The sequence below is a fragment of the Berghia stephanieae genome, chromosome 1, assembly GCF_034508935.2.
Source record: "Berghia stephanieae isolate SIO BIC M18660-M18661 chromosome 1, UCSD_Bste_1.3, whole genome shotgun sequence".
Classification (NCBI taxonomy): domain Eukaryota; kingdom Metazoa; phylum Mollusca; class Gastropoda; order Nudibranchia; family Aeolidiidae; genus Berghia; species Berghia stephanieae.
This window is the reverse complement of record NC_088360.1, coordinates 121,980,305-121,995,546: the sequence shown is the minus strand read 5'-3', so window position 1 is coordinate 121,995,546 and position 15,242 is coordinate 121,980,305. Positions and strand designations below refer to the sequence as shown.

Here is a 15,242-nt window from a genome sequence, read left to right as displayed (position 1 = left end):
CGATAGCCGCCACACAGCCAGCTTGATCTAATCCAATTTGGTCAATTTCCTCAATTTGTCGAGCAAAGGCCAAACATGTCCATTCGGACAAAGGTTTTCTGATCCCAGTGATATCGATAAGGCGAGGGGAAATCAACCGGGTCACTTTCTCTCACGCTGATTGTGTTAGATTAAATCAAAGCGACAGGTTGTTGAAAGAAGCTTTTGCTGTCCCCGCTTGGCGGTCAGAGAAGGGGTCGGCAATACTGTGTACTCTCAAAAACACGTAGGTATTAATTTAACAATAATTTTGGCCGGAAAATCGTCCTTCAAATATCGATCGATTACAACGATTACAATCTTGTCCTAAACTCTTAAACCTGGAACTTGGTGATTTTAATCGATTGATATTTGAAGGACGAGTTTTCTGGTCAACATTTTAAATACGTGGGTTTTTTTTCAGATTACGGCAAAATTATCGGGAAAGAACTAGGATGTTGGATTTATGTAATTCTCTCCAGTAATGCTTAACCCATTAACGGCGAGACGAGATTTCTATCAACACTACAGCTTCTCCACGGATCTTAATGTTTTAACAAGCAAACCAAACTGTTTTCGCTAAGAGGGTTGTAACAGATGCTCTCTTGGAGAAAGTGGGAAAGTATGACGTCAGGTTCGAGTAAAATAGAACACCGCCTATAAAGATTTAAATCATCGTTGTGATCAATCGTTTTCGAAGTTCTATAATATATCGCATACCTAACAAAATGTTGAGAGAGAGAGATAGATAGATAGATAGATAGAGAGAGAGAGAGAGAGAGAGAGAGAGAGAGAGAGAGAGAGAGAGAGAGAGAGAGTGTGTGTGTGTTTGTGTGTGTGTGTGTGTATGCAAATAAAAGTTGAACAAGCATGCTGTTTTCTTAAGTTCACAATAATACTGGTTCTCTGGATGCCCTGGCGCGTGCAATCAATCATCATAATACAACTGCCAGGTGGGACTTTTTTTTTTTAAAGCCATGCAGGGAAAACAGCAAAAACTGAAGGTGATTATCTTGACCATACTTATAAAACCAGGCATCAAATTATATAAATTATTTCTAAACGTTAGTCCTAGTCTTTGAAAAAAAAAAAAAAAAGAAAAGAAAAATGGCACACCTACATCAACATTGAATAATTTTGTAAGTAAAAAAGGGTTGTTAAAGAAATGCTCTTAGTCAAGGAAATGAAAAATACAAGTAGCAAATGTTATTATATTATAGCTATTTTGTGCTATGAGTTCTTTGACTCCTTAACCAAAGTGTGCATCATATATGTTGCGTCATTTTTTTGATATTTCAATTACAACAATGAGCCCATAATGAATTGGGTTATCAGACCTGTAAATAAGTGCCCGTCGCCTTTAACCCACAATACACAGTAAAGCCAATAGTAAACATTGATATTATGCATGGAAACACGACATGACAATAGAAAGATTGAATCTTAGACAATTCCAGGAATCAATTTTAGATCACCAAGGTTTGCCAAAGATATTACCAGGAATTTTTTTAAAAATTGTCTTACATTGAGCTTTTATAAAGCGCAATCCATTAAACGTGCTCAAAGCGCTTTACAAGGGGTCCCTGGCAACAGCAACATTTAACATTTAGGACGGTACATGACGCCTGTTAGGCGATATTACAATTTTTTCAGACAGAGACAACGCTGTTAACGGCCAGGTACTCATTTTACACTTGACTAAGGTGAGAGAATGTGAGTAAAGAACCTTCTCCAGGGACTCAACTATGCGCCGAATGAGGGTCGAACCCTGGACCTTCCGATCCGAAAGCGAGTGTCATACCACTAGACCAAATAGCCGCACAAGCAATCGCCATTAACTAATATAATTGTTATCAAAACATTTCATGGACCATTAGCTCCAATAATGAATAAATAAAATCTCTTAAGAACGCATGCATAATATATGTCATTGTATGACATTGTATGTTGTGAAATCTGGAATGACAATCTATGGAGGCGTATCGAGAGAACTAATAAGAGGCAATTGATAAGTCTTATATTATATTGATTGCTGGGTGTCAGTGTCGGTGTTAGATGATTATACCATCTTCAATAACATCGCATTAGGAGGGTAATCACCTCTTCAAATGAAACATCGAATGTCAACATTAATAGCAATAACAACCACAACAACGAAAATAAAATTAATAATAATAATAATAACAAAAACATGATTTAAAAAAATAAATAAATAAAATAAAATATTTTTTAAAAATCTATTAAAAAATAAATAAACAAATAATAATAATAATATAATAATAATAATAATAATAATAATAATAATAATAATAATAATAATAATAATAATAATAATAATAATAATATAGTAATAATAATAATAATAATAATAATAATAATAATAATAATAATAATAATAATAATAATAATAATAATAATAATAATAATAATTCATCTCCATCATCTTCATTAATACCATCATCATAAATTGACACCGACACTCATGTTAGTTATGGCAGTGCATCTAATAGCGATTTTCTTTTTCTTAATCTGATACTTCTGGCGATATGTCCATGTCCGTGTACACCAGAATGATAAAGATAATGAATTTATAATCGTCAATCCCACGCAATTGCCAAATTAAGTATAATTCGTTTTATGACTTAGGAGATATCGAGCAGAATGTGCTTTTAATCTTGTGCGGCTAAGTGGTCTAGTGATATAACACTCACCTTCGGACTGGAAGGTCCACAGTTCGAGTCCCGTTTTGAGCTAGTTGAGTCCTTGAAAAAGGCTCTTTACTTTCATTTTCTCACCGTACTTAGCTAAAATGGGCACCTAACCGTTAACAGCATTGCCTCTGTCGGAAAAAAATGTAATTTCTCCAAACAGGCGCCATGTCTCGTCCCACTACATCTTCATTACTTATGTTGGCTAAGGACCCCATGCAAAGCGTCTTGAACACGTTTAGTGGATACTGTGCTATATAAATACTCAGGCAAGTTTTGTTATGACAATAATAAAGCGTTTTACCTAGACAAAGGTAATTAAAATGTCGTATATAAGCCCTATCTATATAAACACGGTATTCAATATAATTGTTCTAAACACATGACCGGATTTTATATCGGATCATCGTTTTTGTGTCAGGCAGTGATTAATAAATGTGATAATCGAATAGCAGTTATTATCTCGTCATTTTCTAAACGTCGATAAGACTGACTGCAACAAATACGTCGTCCAAATCGATAATTTTCAGTTCTTTTTTTTTTCCATGTCAAAGAGAAGGAAAAAGACTTGTTATAATTTACATCCTTAAACAAGATAATAGAAATATGTCATAATAAATGTAACTAAACTTTAATAAAATGTGAGATTCCCCTCACCCTTGCTTCATATTCGGCTAGCTATAAGTAGGAGAGAGAGACTAAAACAAATTCAATCATGGAAAACAAACTCTGGATATAAAAAATAATAAAGTGTGCCTGTATAGACAGATTGCGCATCGGGGCTCTAACGGGGCCGATTAGAGATAGACGACGATTGGGATTGTTTGGAAGCTTTAACCCTTTGCCCACTAGTCATTATGACATCCGAAATGCTATCGCCTTCTACATCTACGCCAGAACAGAAATAGAGGGTGGAGCCTACCATGATATAACATTTTATGGAGCCCTAATTTCGTCATATCAGTTCTGTCCACTGACAGGTGGGTGGGTATCGCTTTCCAGAACTTGTGTCCTTATATGAAATTCTGAGTTTTTGACCAATCAACGATTGCTCTTTTGATAGCTCGCTTGTCAAAATGAGTCAGCTCAACCCTTGATTTATGTACAGGCATCACAGGCGGTATATGTTGTGTAACTTCAAAGACCACGTTTGACCGAAAGCGATGAATGGAAGCCCTACTGTGGCGTGGAGAACGAGGTCTTGTATGTATAGTTACGTCATATCTCAACGCTCGTGAATTCTTAGTACGGCTGGACTCACAATCAAAACACGAAATATGTGTTTTAAACTCTTGAATCAATCGAGTTACATCAGTGCGTTCGTCTCATTGAGAAATGAAAAACGATATATAAATCAAGAACATCGACCGGAAAACAAGGAAATTATCATAAAATTATAAAATTTGAGAAAGCTGTTTTCAAAATCAAATCTATTACAAAAAAGGTTATTTCTAGACCGATTTTTATGAGACAAAGACAATTTTTCTCCACTTTTCAAGCTGATTCCAACAATGAGGTTTTCAAATTTATCGCGATAAGATTATTTGTCATTATTTTTTTTTAATACCCAATTGACTGCTCAGGAAATGAATACGTAATCCTTGGCGGCTAGCGAGTAGGTGTTAAATTTTGCTTACCCTTTCCCACGTAGACGCACGCACACACAAAGGGCAAAGGGTTAAAGCTTCCAAACAATCCCAATCGTCGTCTATCTCTAACGGGACCCGTTGGCGCAAACTCAGTAATGTTTGAATTTGCCATGGCAAGCTCTTTTGTGAGCTAAGTGTTAGTTACATCAGAGATGCAAAGGAAAGCCGTGGACCCTGCCCACTGCCCTTCTTGCCACTTATTCGCCGTCCAAACGCAATGTGTACACAAGCCTGTTCCTAGAATCCTGCCAAAAGGGGTCATGTCAAACTGCTAGAGATGAAAAGCAAACATAGCACGGTAGGAATGGGGGACCGACCGCCCGAGAAACTTGAAAGCAGGACAGAGAATTATTATTAGTGGCTTTTGTTACAGTCACCAAAATAAGAGGGACGACCGAACACCTGATACTGATAGGTCTTTGCATAGTAATGTAATGAAACGTAAGTACACTGAAGGTGGATAGCGGACGTTATTGTATTCAAAGGCGGATAGAAAGTAGCCATTATTATTATTCATAATTCAAGTGCAAAGAGCGAGACGACATACTCAAAAATAATTATGGCATTTATTAATAGCAAGCTGAAGTCGTGATAAACTTAGTGGACTTCCGCTTTGTGTATGTAGTTACTAGTTAAATGCCGATTATAATGTGTTAACACAATGTCAAAAAAAGAGAAGAACTGAAAAGGAAGAGAACTGCTTTTCAGAGATTGGTTTTTCTGATCACTAGCTAACTAGACCTTTAAAAAATATATGCAGTTCATATTTTTATCAGGAAAGCATCTTTATTTTTTCCTTATAGCTGTCGCCGGCAATAAGTTGGGGTCCAGAGCATGACAGAGAACGTCAATGTATATTGATGAATGAAGAAAGAGAGGGGGGGGAAAAAAATTAAGCAAAAAAGTTCGCGAGGTGAAAAGTTTCATGGTCTGGTCAAACTGGTTTCCGTGCAAAATACAAACAAGAGATGATGGCCATATTTCCATTATATTATAAGCCACAAAGTAAATATTGTATTATAGATAGAACGATGATGACGTCACTCAGGTCTTTGTTATTGTTTTTTGCCATCCGCGTTTATGAGTAATTCTCACTCAACCGTATTAACCAGACTATAAACGTTCAATGTTACACACAGTTTTGTGTGTTGGTCTGTTATACTTCCGGATGGCAATGTTGTGAGCTTCTTAACCAAGCGCATACTATCTATAGTAATATTTGTATCAGTACTTAGGATTTGTGGTCTCACGGTATGGTATGACTGACGGGATGATTGAGTCCCAATGTGAGCGGGACAAAGCTGAGTCTGTGGGGAAAACGTTCTTTACTCACGTTCTCTCACCATACTCAGGTGTAAAATAAGTACCTGGCTGATAACATAAATATATGACTTTTTTTTTTAAAATTTAAAAAGAGATGAAAAACCGTTTGACCGGCGTCACGGGCCATCCTATCAAAGCTGCCGTTGGCCTGAGACAACTTCTAAGGCGTTTTCACCACAATAAGTGGTTATTGCGCTGTTGGTTATTGCGCTGTGTTAAATAAAGCTCAAGATTTGATTATCGGGTTTCTTTTTGTAAGCATTTTATGTTCCTGTTCGTTTGTTTGTTTTTTATCTGTTTGTTTTTTAAAACTCTGTGTAAGAGAATAATATAAATGTATTCCAACTCTAATATATTAAGGACAATATTATACACATGTGGGGTAACAGTTGGCGCATTGTGATATGCGATAACTCGCAGTTATGTATTTTTACCATGAAATCATGCCTCAAGAAAGTCAGTGACGGAGCCGATTTTCAAGTTACAAAATACACATCATTTTGACACCTTTTATAATTTAAACTTAAGTTGTCTAAATCGCATAGTCTTAAACCAAAGATTTTTAATTAAATCAATTTAAAGTGATGACTAAATTTAAGTCGGCGATAATCTCTATTAGTTCTGTGCATTTGTTGACACAACTGAAATGAGTCCCTCACATCATTATTGTTCTATTATCTAGGAAACTACACAACATCTTTTTCAATAAATAAAATATTATATTGTGCTGTTGTTGTTCTTTTTTTTTTTTTTTTGGTTGATTTGGGGGGGGGGGGGGAGGGGTTGTTTGTTGTTTTTTGGGGGGAAGGGGTTTGCTTTTGTTTGTTTTTGTTTTGGTTTTTTGTTTTGTATTTTTTTTTTTTGCGGGGGGGGGGGGGGGGGGTTCATTCTTACCAGTGAGAGGAAGAAAAACGGGACAAAATAGAAAAAAAACATTGATGTAAAATATCTTACATACTAAAACATGTGTTCAAGAGACCCTGCTCCAAAGAAGCATACATATATTTGTGTGTAGTCCACAACAAGGAATTAATTCATAGAACGAATGAAAAGATAAGAGTGGAAGGAGGCCCAGGGCAATGAAATACAATATACATAATAAATATTATATTTATATATTATCCAAACGGGACAAAGCAGTGGGTTATTATGGTCTTACATTTCTTTTGAAGTTCTGGACAAGACATAAAGGAGGACTTAACATTTATTTGACAATAAATAGTCAATGGAGTTATATGGTTGTGGTATTCAAAAGTGAAAGAAGTGAGAATAAGAGAGAGGGGGCGGGGTAGGTGAAAGAGTAAGAAATAGATACTACTAGAAAATATGTCACCAAGAATACTTTAAACCGAACCATGCAAATCAGCCACAAACAGTAAAAATAAAAATAAAAATAATAATAATAATAATAATAATAATAATAATAATAATAATAATAATAATAATAATAATAATAATAATAATAATAATAATAATAATAACAATAATAATAATAATAATATAGTAATAATAAAATAAATAGATAATTGAATAAATAAATAAACGCATTTTTAAAGGAAGCAAAAAAAAAAAATGAAATAAAGATCAAATCTTACCTACATTTTTGCCATTTGATTAAATCCGCTGTTATAACTTGCCATTAGTTTCCCTGTCAAAAAAAAAGGTATATAGATAGTATGCGCTTGGTTAGGAAGCTCACAACATTGCCATCCGGAAGAACCTAACGGACCAACACACACAACTATGTGTAACCTTAAACGTTTATAGTCTGGTTAATACAGTTTAGTGAGAATTACTCATAAACTCATAAATAGCAAAAAAATAACAAAGACCTGTGTGACGTCAACTTCGTTCTAACTATAGTAAATCATGGGGATGCTATAACCACGATAAACATGAAAGAAAAAAATCAAATTGTTCTGAATTCCAATAAATAATTTGTTCCAATCTGGTTTGGCAGGAGAAGAAGATCTTACCCCTGGATAAAGCACTCGGATCGAATCGAAATGTAGATTTCATGAAAGTTTTTCAAGATGAAGCGGCGATAGGATAATTAATTACAAACAGTTGAGATGAATAAATGACAGTCGGCGGGTGGAAGGGTTAGGTACACAGAAATTGGCAAGCATTTCCGTGCAGACCTGGGAAGTCAAAGGGTGAGTAATTGACTGTACAGGGCGACAGATGGGTATGGAATGTGGTGGAGACAGGGGTCAAAAACGTTACATACAAAATATCTACAGTCATCCTATGAGGCATGATGAACGGTGTTGCGATCACACTGACATGGGAATAATAAAGCTATCGTCAGCATTTTGTTGTTGTTGTTGTTGTTATTGCTGCTGCTGCTGTTGTTGTTGTAATCATTGTATTTTTGTAAGTTTTGTTTTGTTTTTCGTTGTATTTTTTTTTAAAATATTAGTTTGTTGTTCGTTTTGTATTTATTTTCTGGGGGTTTTTTTGTTTGTTTTTTTTTCTATTTTTGTTACCCCCCTCTCTCTCTCTCTCTCTCTCTCTCTCTCTCTCTCTCTCTCTCTCTCTCTCTCTCTCTCTCTCTCTCTCTCTCTCTCTTGCAATACAAATTGTATTAATGTTTTTTAAATCATATATCCTACTTCTTATCATCAAGTCAAGTCGTCTTTATTTGAATTGTTTTGTTTATTTTTGTGTGTGTTTTTGTTGTTTTGTTTTGTTTGTTTTTTTGTCATGCACTTTTAGAGCACATTTCGTGAATATTGTATTCCACGGAAGCTCAATCTGTTCTATAATTTATTTCCATACTTGTTCGTCCATCATCTATCAATTTATTTATTCATTTATTGCTTGCATATCATTATTATGATTCATAATCAGTCAGTCGTTAAAAAAGATGTAGAGCGAAACAAGAAAACAGTTAGTTATGATGCCGATACCAGCATGCACCGTAACGGTCGTTGGTTACTAAATTAGATATTAAACAATCTGATACATATATCGGGTCCTTTTTAGCTGATCGTTTCCATCACTTCGTAGCAAACCAAACAGCTATACTTCTAATAATAATAATAACAACAACAACAACAACAACAACAACAACAACAACAATAATAATAATAATAATAATAATAATAATAATAATAATAATAATAATAATAATAATAATAATAATAATAATAATAATAATAATAATAATAATAATAATGGTGATGACGATGGTGCCCAAAAGAAGAAGAAGAAGAAGAAGAAGAAGAAGAAGAAGAAGAGGAAGAATATGAAGATGAAGAAGAAGAAGAAGAAGAAGAAGAAGAAGAAGAAGAAGAAGAAGAAGAAGAAGAAGAAGAAGAAAAAGAAGAAGAAGAAGAAGAATATCACTCAGGAGTCAGATAAAGCGTTGATAATATCCTAGGTTGATCTTATCCAATTCTCTCAAGGAAAACAATAATCTAATCACTCTTTGAGAACAAAATTTGGGACCACGTTCAAAGACCAACTTTAGCGAAAGTTTACTTAACTTTAAGAGACATTATCTAAAGCGGACTGCAGTATAACCTTTTTACTTCATTGTAAATTCAATTTTCAAAAGCCAGCATTTGTTAGTTATAAACACCCGCACGTTTTGCCACCAGTCTCTTAGAATACGTGGAAAGATGTGCCAAAACTCATCTCTCCAATAAGGAAAGTCAGTCATCGTTTCTCACGCTTACGTACACTGCCGTTATCTGAACCCCCCCCCCCCCCCAAACAAAAAAACAAAAACAAAAAACAAACAAACAAACAGAAAAAAAACACGTATATATTTTGGCCAGAAAAATCGTCCATCAAATATCGATTAACTAAAATTACCATCATCTTGGCAAAAGCTCTCAAACCTAGGACTTCGAGAAGATTCAGGTTTGAAAGTTTGCTGGGTGTGTTTGTATTTCGTTTTGTTTTTGTTTTGATTTTTTTGCCAAGACGAGGGTCATTTTAATCGATCGATATTTGAAGGACGAATTTTCTGGCCAAAATTATAGAGATACGCAAATATTTTTCAGAGAACGGTATCACATAGCTGATAGTATCAAAGTATTTAGCGAGCAAAATTTAGACTTTTAAATATGCACTACAGATTATCATCAGGAAAGTACCGAGATAAATTTTTGTTGGGTGCAACATCGAAAGTAATACTCGATCTGTCAGAAATGATTTGAGCGGGTGGTTAAAATCGATCATGTGGCATCTTATTGTTTAACTCACTCAACCCTAACACCGACTATATCCGTAGTTTAATAGGGTTACTTTTACCCCATGTCTATATATTACATTTTTATGAGACAAAATTATGGGCGTAGTATCAAAGCTAATGTTGTTAGTTCTTGCATGTTAGTGATAATTGAATAAAACTACATGTATCTATGTACATGCTCATCTTTTATACATTTTTTTTTCCAATTTTGAAAAGTAGCGAAAATCTCTAGGATTAAGTGAGTTAAGACTAAACGCATACGGAGGGTAAGTTAATCATTTGACGTATAAGATGAATGAACGAATAAGCAAATGAATAAATGAATGACTGATTGAATGAATAAGTGAAGAGACCTCTAGGACAGGGCACCTTCAATCATGCTATGCCGACGTCATCTTAAAACAAGAAAAACTGGACAGGTGACCGACATTCAATCTTACTGCCTTGGGAGAAAAAAAAAATGGTGTAACGCATAGAAATAGGATGGGCTGCCAGAGTTGCCAACACATAACGCAAGGACAACAAAGCATTTTTTTGCTCGACGCATAGTTGAATCCTTGGAAAAGGCTCTCTACTCACATTCTCTCACCGTAATCAGGTGTATAATGAGTACCTGGTCGTTATCAGCGTTGTTTTTGTCCGAAAAAAAAATGTAATATCGCCTAACAGGCGTCATGTCACGTCCTACATGTTTAGTGTTGCTGTTGGCCAGGGATCGCTTGTAAAGCGCTTTGAGTACGTTTAGTGGATATTGCGCTATATAAAAGCTGAAGCTCAAGCTCAACTTTAACATTTGGATTTTTTACACACTATATTTTCCTAAATCAAATGTGCACCAACAAATATCCAACTCACTTTTAATTTATTGTCAAATAATGGAAATATCAGACATTATTTTAGCAACTAAAAGAATTCAATCATCAATCTTGATCAAGGTGCACACATTGCATGTCTGCTAACCGAACGCAATAATTATAGGCTTGATTTAGCATTGTTGTAATAGTAAAAGACAATATTTTGTGACGGTTTGAGAGTATTGCCATTGCAACAATGGGCCCATAACAATGTGGGCTATCAGGCCTGCAGATAAGTCCACGTCGATCTTGATCAATAAAATAACTAAGAATTGACAAGTTAGTTTGTTTGTTTTTTCTTGTTTTGAAAGCAATAGGAAAAATGTAATAAACGGAAGCGAGTCTCAAATTAAACATTTTACCCGCTCAATTATCAAAGAATAAAGATGGCAGTTGGCAAATCATGACATGATACTGAATTCAATTGCAAGGAATTTATGAGACAAGCTCTCTGCATTTGAATGTATATTATGATCAAGACATTGCATCTTTTTAAAATCCGATTCAAATACGGACAATTTTATCAAACAAAATTAATGAGGCATGATGTATTCTACGCAACATCAATACAACGTATCGGGGAAAAAATATCTTTACTCAAAATCAGCTATCCTAAACCAAGCAATAAAAAAAATATACAATAGCATGGGCAACGTCTGAGGGCAAAAATAACAGCAAATGTGTTGAAATGGGAAACATCTCTAACATATTTTCTCTTTGAAGGAAGACATTGAATTTTTTACTTCAAAAGCATGCCTTTCAAAACCCGGCCATACAAATATATGTTGAGAAAAGCAATGAGAATTGAAAGGGAAAATTAAAAGAAGAAAAAAGAATAAACAATAAATGCTGTGTGTGCTGCTATCTGAAACGCTTATGGAATCACTACAGAAATCGCACATGTGTATCGTAAATATTATGGGGGTGTGGCCACGTGCACTTATCTGCAGGTCAAATAACCCAATTCATTATGGGCTCATTATTGTAATGGAAATCTCAGAGCATGACGCAAAATATTGTCCATTATAATAATGTTAAACTAGACCCATAATTGCTGTGCTAGGCCCATAATTGCTGTCGTATGTCAGACCTGCATATCTTTTCACGTCGAGGTGGGGCCTCTTATTCCTATCTCGAGCTTGGACATATAAATAATCTACCTACCATAAAAATTTTAAAAAATAACCCCTCATGGACCATAAAGAAAAGAAGAAAAAAAAAACAAACCTGGAGAATAATAACCTACGACAGGGATATTTAAAAGCGATAAAGACTACTCGAGAAATCCTATTGCCCACGGTGTAAAAGCTCAGTAAAGAAAAATAGAAGAAAGACGCCCCCAAGGCACGGCAGGAAATCTCTATAGCTCCGGACATGAGGTTAATCACTTGGTCCGATTAAAAAGCCATCATTATAGCACGAAAACCAAGCACGATAAAACCACTACGATCATAATCTCAGCTTTCGGAGTCGGGAATAATCGACAACTTTGAAAATAAGGCACACTGCTGTTACTGTTGGTTATGGGACCGGGGCCTGTGGAACTCATATAAGTATAAATAGCTAAAACAACCTTGAACGATTTTGTTTTTTGGATATAATACCGCGCTATGTATATCATTAAATAAAATAACATTGCCTGTACAAAGAGTGAAGGGCGTGATCGGACTATTGACACGTGATAATATACGTATTTTTATTTGTCATGACAACTAATTAATCGAAATGCAACTAAGAAGAAAGTTGTGAGCAGTCATCGTCACAGTACAGAGCTCTATTTATAGGAGTTATCTATGTAAACCTTTGTGGGTCACAGAGGAATTTTTTTTTATTTTAAATCTTTGTGGACAGCGGACTTTGCGTATTATAGATTTTTAAAAAATTATAAGTAAATCAAACTCCAAATCGTATCCTAAACAGGTTGGAATTCTAGGTAATGGAAAAAATGTTGACATTTACCAATTACGGTGCGAAGTTCAGTTCACTGAATGAATACAGCATATTAAATATCGTACGTAATTTTACCTAGATAGACTATGTTTGTTTTGTTTTTAAGGGTTTTACGGCGCTTGCAACACATTAAGGTCATATCAGCGCCAGTAAAAAGGAAGAGAATAGGATAGTAAAAAGTTCTAGAATTACAATTAAAGCACAAAAGAAAAGGTAAGACAAAGGGGAAAGGGTTCAAATAGGGAACAGATGTAGATTCCAAGAGCACACCGTTAAAGTACTTAGTTTGAGATCACCTAAAAGTCTCATCCAGACACAAGCACAGGTCCCAACTAAGAGGAATACACTCAAATGTTTACCAATCATATAATATAATATGTAAACTAAACATAATACAATGCATAACAGAGAGATGATTTACAAGGAAAAAAATATCATCTCCCAAAACTATAACTATACATTCGACTGTTTCCCTCCCAGTCAAGGGACTCCGGCAAGGATCAGGACAAAACCAAGTAATCTCATTCCAAGACAATGACAGGAAACAATTGGAAAACAGGTATGGGGGGATAGAAGACACAGCATGTACCTCCCTGCACCTAGATAGACTAAATGAACAATGAAAATGAGCTCTAGAATATTATGGTGAAATAAAATAATAGAAACATTAGCAACTAACAACGTCCCTTAAAATAAATAAATAAATCAATAAATAAATAATTAAAAAGGGAAGAAAGAAAAAGTTTTTAAAATGTTTAAAACTTACTCGACCAGATATATAATTCCATTCATAGCATGACCGGCCGTCTTGGACGTGACAGCTCTGAATTATGTGTGTCAAACAAACCAACAAACAAATAAAAAAAGCGAAGTCCTTTGAAGATATAAATAAAACAGTTTCACAACAGTCGGGCGCAGTCATAAACGAAGTTACACAACACCGAAAATCCGTTTAAACCATAACAAAAATAGGAAGAGAGATAGGCTATCTTAACCACATGTTCACGTGTAAGGAAGAGTCATTACAACACCACTTAACGATGAAAGATGCGCCAGGTTTCCAGCAGGGTGAGGTGAGAATACGGGGCAAAATAATTTCATCCTTGAGTAGACAACGTCATGTCCGACCTCATTGCTAATTTCACGCGAGTTGTTCTATTACCTGTCGGATTATCGCTCTATTATTAGAGTATGTATGTGCGTGTTTGTGTGTGTGTGTGTGTGTGTGTGTGTAAGTGTGTGTGTGTGGGTGTTTGTGTATGTTTGCGTGCACGAGAGTCTAAGTTCCATTATTTGGTTACCTATATCTGTATTATTTCACTGTGAAAAGCAGTGGCGGTTCTAGCCTATTTATAGTGGTGGGGCAAAGATGATTCGGTCATATATATATATATATATATATATATATATATATATATATATATATATATATATATATATATATATATATATATATATATATATATTTCAACTTTAAAAAAATAAAATATTTCAACCACAAATAATCACATTCACAATGAAATGACAATACCAGTAGATTTTAATTATTCCAAACGTAATCAAAAATGAATCACGAAAGAGAATACAACAAAAAAAAATAAAGCGACGAGACAAAATGCGACAACACCTTGACAATACAAGTCTATTTCGTTCACTCGAAAAATTAAAGAGATGCTTTAATCCCTCTCAACGGCGAGATTGATATTTCTGTTACATTTTCAGAAGTACGTAGTAACTTTAAAGTTTTCATCGAGAAGCAACAACCGCGATATGACTCGAGTTTCATTCAGAGCTCAAATTGCATCATTTTTACTGCTCTCTTGGTGGTTAGAATGATTGTGCCGGTGGTGGTAGTGGTTGGAATAATGGTAGCGGTGGTGGTGGTGGTGGGAGGAGGAGGAGGAGGAGGAGGAGGAGGAAGAGGAGACGGTGAGGGAGGATGTAATTATGGTGGTGGTTTTGGTGGTGCTGTTGGTTAGAATGATAGTTGTGGAGACGATGACGAAAATTATATGATGATGTTGATATTGTTTTTATTGCTATTGTAGTACTTGTTGTTAATGTTGTTGTTGTTGTTAATGATGATGATAATGATGGCAACGACGATGTCGTTGACAATGATGATTACCGTACGAGATTACAAAGTTTATTCAATCTTAGGCTTTCGCCATTAAATCATACAATTTGATGACCACATACATGAAAGTGGAAAAAAAATGGTAAATGGAACCAACCAAACAATAAATTGATACCATTAATAACCACAAAAAATACAACAATCGTAATACCACCAATACGTAAAATAATAATAATAATAATAATAATAATAATAATAATAATAATAATAATAATAATAATAATAATAATAATAATAATAATAATAATAATAATAATAATAATAACAATAATAATATTACCATCATCATTACTACCACCACCATCACTATTACCACCACCACCATCACCATCATTATTACGTTTCCAATCCGTTTTTCTCGTTTTTTAAAAATTTGATACCTTAATAGACGAAAATTCC

At 34.7% G+C, this 15,242-nt stretch overlaps 1 protein-coding gene across 13 annotated transcripts in view; it reads right to left on the bottom strand.

Moving 5' to 3' along the window:
• Positions 1 to 15,242, bottom strand: part of LOC144962948 (uncharacterized) — a 74,747-nt gene that overhangs the window by 48,640 nt on the left and 10,865 nt on the right. For 6 of the 13 annotated variants that reach the window (XM_078896395.1, XM_078896383.1, XM_078896398.1 and 3 more), the window contains exon 2: positions 7,298 to 7,346. The exons of 1 other annotated variant lie outside the window; for it this stretch is intronic. The gene's annotated coding sequence lies outside the window, so the exon portion shown is untranslated. Of the gene's footprint in view, positions 1 to 7,293; positions 7,347 to 13,472; positions 13,869 to 15,242 lie in introns of those variants that run through there. 6 more of the 13 variants (XM_078896396.1, XM_078896384.1, XM_078896400.1 and 3 more) reach the window with 3 other exon arrangements.